Source organism: Elephantulus edwardii, unplaced genomic scaffold (genome assembly GCF_000299155.1).
Source record: "Elephantulus edwardii isolate Elephantulus edwardi_28Jun2011 unplaced genomic scaffold, EleEdw1.0 scaffold00027, whole genome shotgun sequence".
NCBI classification, from domain to species: domain Eukaryota; kingdom Metazoa; phylum Chordata; class Mammalia; order Macroscelidea; family Macroscelididae; genus Elephantulus; species Elephantulus edwardii.
This window is the reverse complement of record NW_006399777.1, coordinates 12788167-12794166: the sequence shown is the minus strand read 5'-3', so window position 1 is coordinate 12794166 and position 6000 is coordinate 12788167.

Genomic DNA, 6000 nt, shown 5'->3' with positions numbered 1-6000 from the left:
AATCATCCATTCTAGTTGTATTGTCTTTCTTTTCACTTATTCTGGTGCACTGTTCATTATCTATCCATTCTTTTCCTGTTCTCCCCTCCCCCCATATCCATCCTATTGTTAAAACAGTGCAATATTTGTCCTTTTGCAACTGTGATACATTATTCATCATAATGTCTTCCAGACTTATCCATGTTGTGTAGTGCTTTATGAGTTCTTTTTTCAGTGTTGTATAATATTCCATTGTGTGGATGTACCCGTTTCTCCATCCATTTGTTTGTTGATGGACTCTAGGGCTGCTGCCCTCTCTTTACTATCATAAATAATGCTTCAATGGACGTGGATGTACATATATATATCTGTTTTAGTCACAGCTATGATTTCTTTGGGATATATTCCAAGTAGTAGGATAGCTGGATCAAATAATATATCTGATTTCAAGAAAGCACCAGACTGCCTTCCATAGTGGTTGTATCATTGTACATTTCCGTCAGGAGTGTATTAGAATTCCAATCTTTACCCATCCTCACCAACACTGGTTGCTAACTATCCTATTTAACTTTCCTATGGTTGCTGGAGTGAGATGATTATTGTTTTAATTTGCAGGGACCTTGGCTGAAAGCAAAGAGTACCAGAGGAACATCTATCTGTGCTTCATTGACCATGCAAAGGCATTTGACTGTGTAGATCGCAACAAACTGAGGCTAACCTTGAGAAGAATGGAATAATGATTAGATTTTTTTTTTTACCATGAAGACTATTTTATCAAAGATTAGTATTGCTAATCCTGCTGGTTTTGGTTGTCATTTGCTTGCTGTATTTTTATTTTCCACCCTCTGATTTTTTTTTTCATCTGTCTTTATCTTTGCTTCCCAGGTGTATCTCTTATACATAATATATTGGTGGGTTTTATTTTTTTATCCAATCAGCTACTCTTTTTCACTTTCCTAGTGACTAGGGAGGACAGAAGGAGAGTGGATGCTTTTGAGCTGTGGTGCTGGAGAAGGGTACTGAATGTACCATGGACTGCCAGGAAAACAAACAGATTTATCTTGGAGAGGATTAAACCAAGCTACTCCTTGGAGGCAAGGATGCTGGGGCTTCGTCTGACATACTTTGGACATGTTGCCAGGAGGGACGGGTCCTTGGAGAGGGACATCATGCTTGGGAGGGTTGAGGGACAACGCAGGAGGGGAAGACCCTCTACTGGGGTCATCGGGATGGGTGTGTCAGAGGCGGTGCGGTTGGCGCAGGATAGAGCAGGGTTTAGGGCTGTTGTGCATAGGGTCGCTATGAGTCGGAAACGACTCGAAGGCACATAACAACAACAACAACAGTGCACTTAAGCCATTGACATTGAGTGTGATTATTGAGAAACAGAGTTTTATTACTATGATTTTGTTGGGTTTCTTTTTTGTGTCATTTCTGATTACTTTGATTCATCTATTTTTATGATGTTTCTCTGGGAAGGACTTTCTTTAGTATTTTTTTTTGCAACATTAGACTTGTTTTCGAAAACTCCCTTGGTTTCTGCTTTTCTGAGAACGTTGTCATCTCTGTCATATTTGATGACCAGTTTTGCTGATTACAGTCATCTTTGTTATCAGTTGTTTGTGTTTTTTTGTTTTTTGGTTGGTTTGGTTTTTTAATAGTAGTTTATTTACAAAATTTGAATACATTGTTTTCCGGAACAGATTCTTCCAATTTCCCTCATCACCCCCCATCAAATTGTACAGCTCCATGATTAATTCCCCCCTCCTCCTGCACATCCTCATCCCTCTGGGTTGTTTTGTTTTGTTTTGTTTTTTTAGTGTTTTGTCTTTTCCATTCCACCATCTTCTTGTTTGTATGGTTTCTGCTGAATCTCATTTTCTCTCCTTTTTAGATTTCTCTGTTTTTCTCTAGCTGCTCTTAGAATTCTCTCCTTGTCTTTGATTCTGATAAAGTTGACTGTGTTATGCCAAGGTGTTTTCATTTTCGTGTCTGTTCTATTTGGAGTTTACTCGGCTTCTTAGATGTGCATGCTCTCTTGTTTAAACAAAACCTGCAACATTTTCTTCTTGTAACTCTCCCACGGTTTTCTTGGCGCTTTATTTTTCTTCATCTTCTTCCTGTTCTGGAATTCCAATTCCGTGTATATTCAGAATTCCAATTGCTCTCAGTGGTATCCCACATAATTCTTAAACTTTCTTCGTCTTCCTTCCTTTTTGTTTCTGCTTTTTTTCCCTTTCTCTAGCGGATCCATCCTGAGAATTCTACCTTCTGTTTTGCTGATTCTATATTTCATCTCTTCTATTCTATGCATTTCTTTCTCCAGTACATTGGCAGCTTCAATAATACTACTCTTTTTACTCTGAACTGCTGTGATTTTTTCCCCCTCATATATTTTCTAAAGCCTCATTGGTTTTATCTTCTTTGTCTTGTGTTCCTTTTTTGAAGTTCCTCTACAGTTCTGTCTGTTGCTTCCTTCAATTCTTTCAATTTTTCTTTAATCCAGTGGAAACACTTGCTCATTGGTTTTTTCAATCCATGTCAAGAGGTTCCATCAGTCTTTCCTCCTCCAGGAGACCCACTTGACTCTATTGTGGTTTTGTTTTGTTTTGTTTTGTTTTTTTATCTCCTTTTTTTTTTAAATATAACATTTGCTTTGGTTTTTGTGTTGGATTTGCTGTTGTTGTTATTGGTGGTGGTGGTGGTGTTTTGTTGTTTTGGAGTGGGGGTTTTTTTTGGTGGCAGTTGAAGTTGTTTCTTCTGTAATGTGATGGTGAGGTCACACATTACCTGGCCAGGAGGCTGAGAGGGATGGGGCTTTCCAGATTTCTTGGGGACAAGGAGGAGCCTCTGTGTCCTCTTCTCACTGAAGTCCCTGGAAACAAGAGTCTGGCAGAGGCAGATGGGGCTGGGACTTCCCAGCTCTCTACTCTGGCCATCTTAGGGTCAAGGAGCAACCTCCAGGCCCTCTCTAAGATCTGCCAGAAGGTAGACAGAGGTGAGGCTTGCCAACTCTTCTCTCTCAGCTTCTCAGGAATTACAGAACAAACTCAAGCCCTCTTCTCATCAGACTTGCAGGAAACTAGTACCTGGTCAGAAGATTGATGGGGCAGCCTCCAAGTATCCTCCTGCCGCTGTTTTTGGTTGAATGTGGGATTTTTTTGTGGGTTGTGTTTTTTTGTTCAAGAGGACTAGAAAGAAATAGAGCTCAAATATTAACAATGTTGTCCCTGATGAGGTCAAGTTTTATAACTGCTTTCTCATCTGTTCAGGCTCCTAGCTGACCCTTTCTAGGTTTCCTGAGTTTCCTAAGACTGTAAATCATACGGGAGGAAATTGTCCATTTCCTCCTGTGGAGCAAATGATAGACCTGAACCACCAGAAATGTGTGATCTTTGGGTTAACAAGGCAATACTCTGGAGATCATGAATTATTTTATAATTTTGCTTGTTCTGCCCATGAAATGCCCCTCAAAGGAAATCTAATTACACGCCTGAAAATTTTAAGAGCATTTATTAATTCCACATGTGGAGACTTTCTCCCTCCTCAGGAAGGTGGTGAGGGGAAAAGCCCCAAGTTCTCCCTCCCACTTGCTTTTATAGCTCTTTTTTAGTGCCCCTGTTAGGCAGAGAGATTGAGGCGGTTGGTGGGTTGGGGAATCAGTCATTTGGGTCGACTTTTGACGGACTGGCTACTTTGCCCACCTTTACTCCTTTTGTGTCACGTAGCCACTAGTTAATTCCTTACTTTTCAAGGACAGACAAGGATTTACCCTGGGCACTCGTGTTTGCCTTAAGCTAAGGATTTTTATGGCCCGCTTCTGCCTCTAGCATTAATGGGGGTTTCTAAAAAATGGGGTTTCTGCTGTCCCTTCATGCTTTTCTGTGGCTTTATTTTTTTTATTTCCTATTTTCTAACATTTTAGTGTTACATTTCTTGTGAGGAAAAAGTCTAAACTGTTAGTTGTTTAAAGGAACCTAAGTTGAAAAGAAATGTAGACTGAGACCTGAGTTCCACCCACCCCCTGCCTCCCCTGCCCCAATTCACAAGCTCTGTGTGCATTTTTAGCTCTCTGAGTAAAAGTCCCAAAGTTGCACATGCAAGTCTGTCTGCTGAGTGTCAAGGGGTGATAGGACATCGTACAGCTAGTCAAACAGAAACTGGCTGTCCTGGCCTTGTTTGCTCTCTTAGCTCATTCGCCTCATTCCTGAGAGTGGAAAACGCAAAGGACCACTCCTTGCTGATACCTGAGTGTGACTCAGACGAGCTGTGTGAGGTGGCTGGAAGAATTGCTCCCCCGTGGTCCTCACCCGAGCCGCTTCTCAGTCAGAAGCTTTCCTCTCTCTTACTGTCACTGTTACATTAACCTACTATAGGTGTTAAATAAAGATTGTTTAGTTTTATATTGAATTTTTCCTTTCTCATAAACAATAGTTAAGGTGAGTGGAAACTTTTTTTACTCCATATATACAAACTCTTTGACTGGTAAGCATCGTCACCATGCATGACCTCTGTCAGAAGTACTCAGTATCTTTGCCGCCTGCTAGTCTACCAGCCAACAGAAGCAGTCTTCCCTGGCACAGCTGTTAAAGGCCATCAAGTCAGAACCAACTTACAGCTGACCCTCCAGTGGGTTTTCAGAAGCTGTTAATCACACGGGAGGTGATTGCCCATCCTTCCCCAACTTTGTTTCTCTTTTTCAAGATTATTTTAGCTGTTCTTGGTACATACATACCTTGAATGAATGTTAGGATGTTATCAATTTCTGAAAAGAAGCCAGTTGGAATTTTTATAAGGATTGCTTTGAATCTCTATAGATCAGTATGGGAAGTGTTGCCATCTTAACAACACTGTCTCCCAATTGATGAACATGTGTTTGCTTTTTTTTTTAAAGGTCTCTGTAATTTATTTCATGAATTTGTAATTTTCATAGTATAACCCTTCGATTTTTGTTAAATATAGAATTTCATATATCCTAATAATTTTATTTTTATGCTGTTACAAATAGTGATATTCTTCTATAACTTCCACACTCTGTTCGGTCACTTTTCTTGGAGGCAAGGATTCTGAGGCTTCATCTGACCTACTTTGGACATGGTCCTTGGAGAGGGACATCATGCTTGGGAGGGTGGAGGGACAGCGCAGGGGAAGACCCTCTATGAAGTGGATTGATTCAGTGACTGGGGTAACGGGGGTGGGTGTGTCAGAGACAGTGTGATTGGCACAAGATACAGCAGGGTTTAGGGCTGTTGTACATAGGGTCGTTATGAGTCACAAGGGACACAATGGCACATAACAGCAACAACAACATTATAAATAGTAGCTAGCTTTTGTAATTAATTCTCAGATGTTTCTATTGCAACACAAGTTTTTAGTTTTTCTTTATACTGAGCTTGTATCATGTAACCTGACTGACATCACTATTAGTTCTAACAGCTTTTTAATGCATTTTTAAAAAGAAAATTTTTATTTTATACTGGTTTACTTAGGGAGCTCTGGTAGCCTAGTGGCAAGAAGCTGCTCTGCAATCCTGAAGGATTGTAGTTCAAGGCCACCAGCCTTAAAGAAGGATGGCAAACTGCCTCTGAAAACCCACTGGAGGGTCAGTTATGGGTCAGTTTTGACTGTACACAACAACAACAACAATGACAACAAGTGGTTTACTCACAAAGTTCATACACATTGTTTTTCACTTTGTATTTCTTAAGCTCTCTCTATACAAGATATATCGCCTGAAAATATATTAAATTTTTCATTCTGAAAATAGATATAATTATACATTTTCCAATATGGTTCCTTGTATTCATTTTTTTTTCATTCTCCATAAATTACTGCAACTAGAACCATCAGTTCAATATTGAACAGGAGTGGCTAGTGTAGTCCTTGGTGTGTTCTATATTCTTCATCAACACCACACCTCAAAGGCATCAGTTTTCCTTTGGTCTTCATTATTCACTGTCCAGCTTTCACACGTACATGAGGCAATTGAAAACACCATGGTTAAGGTCAGATGCACCATAG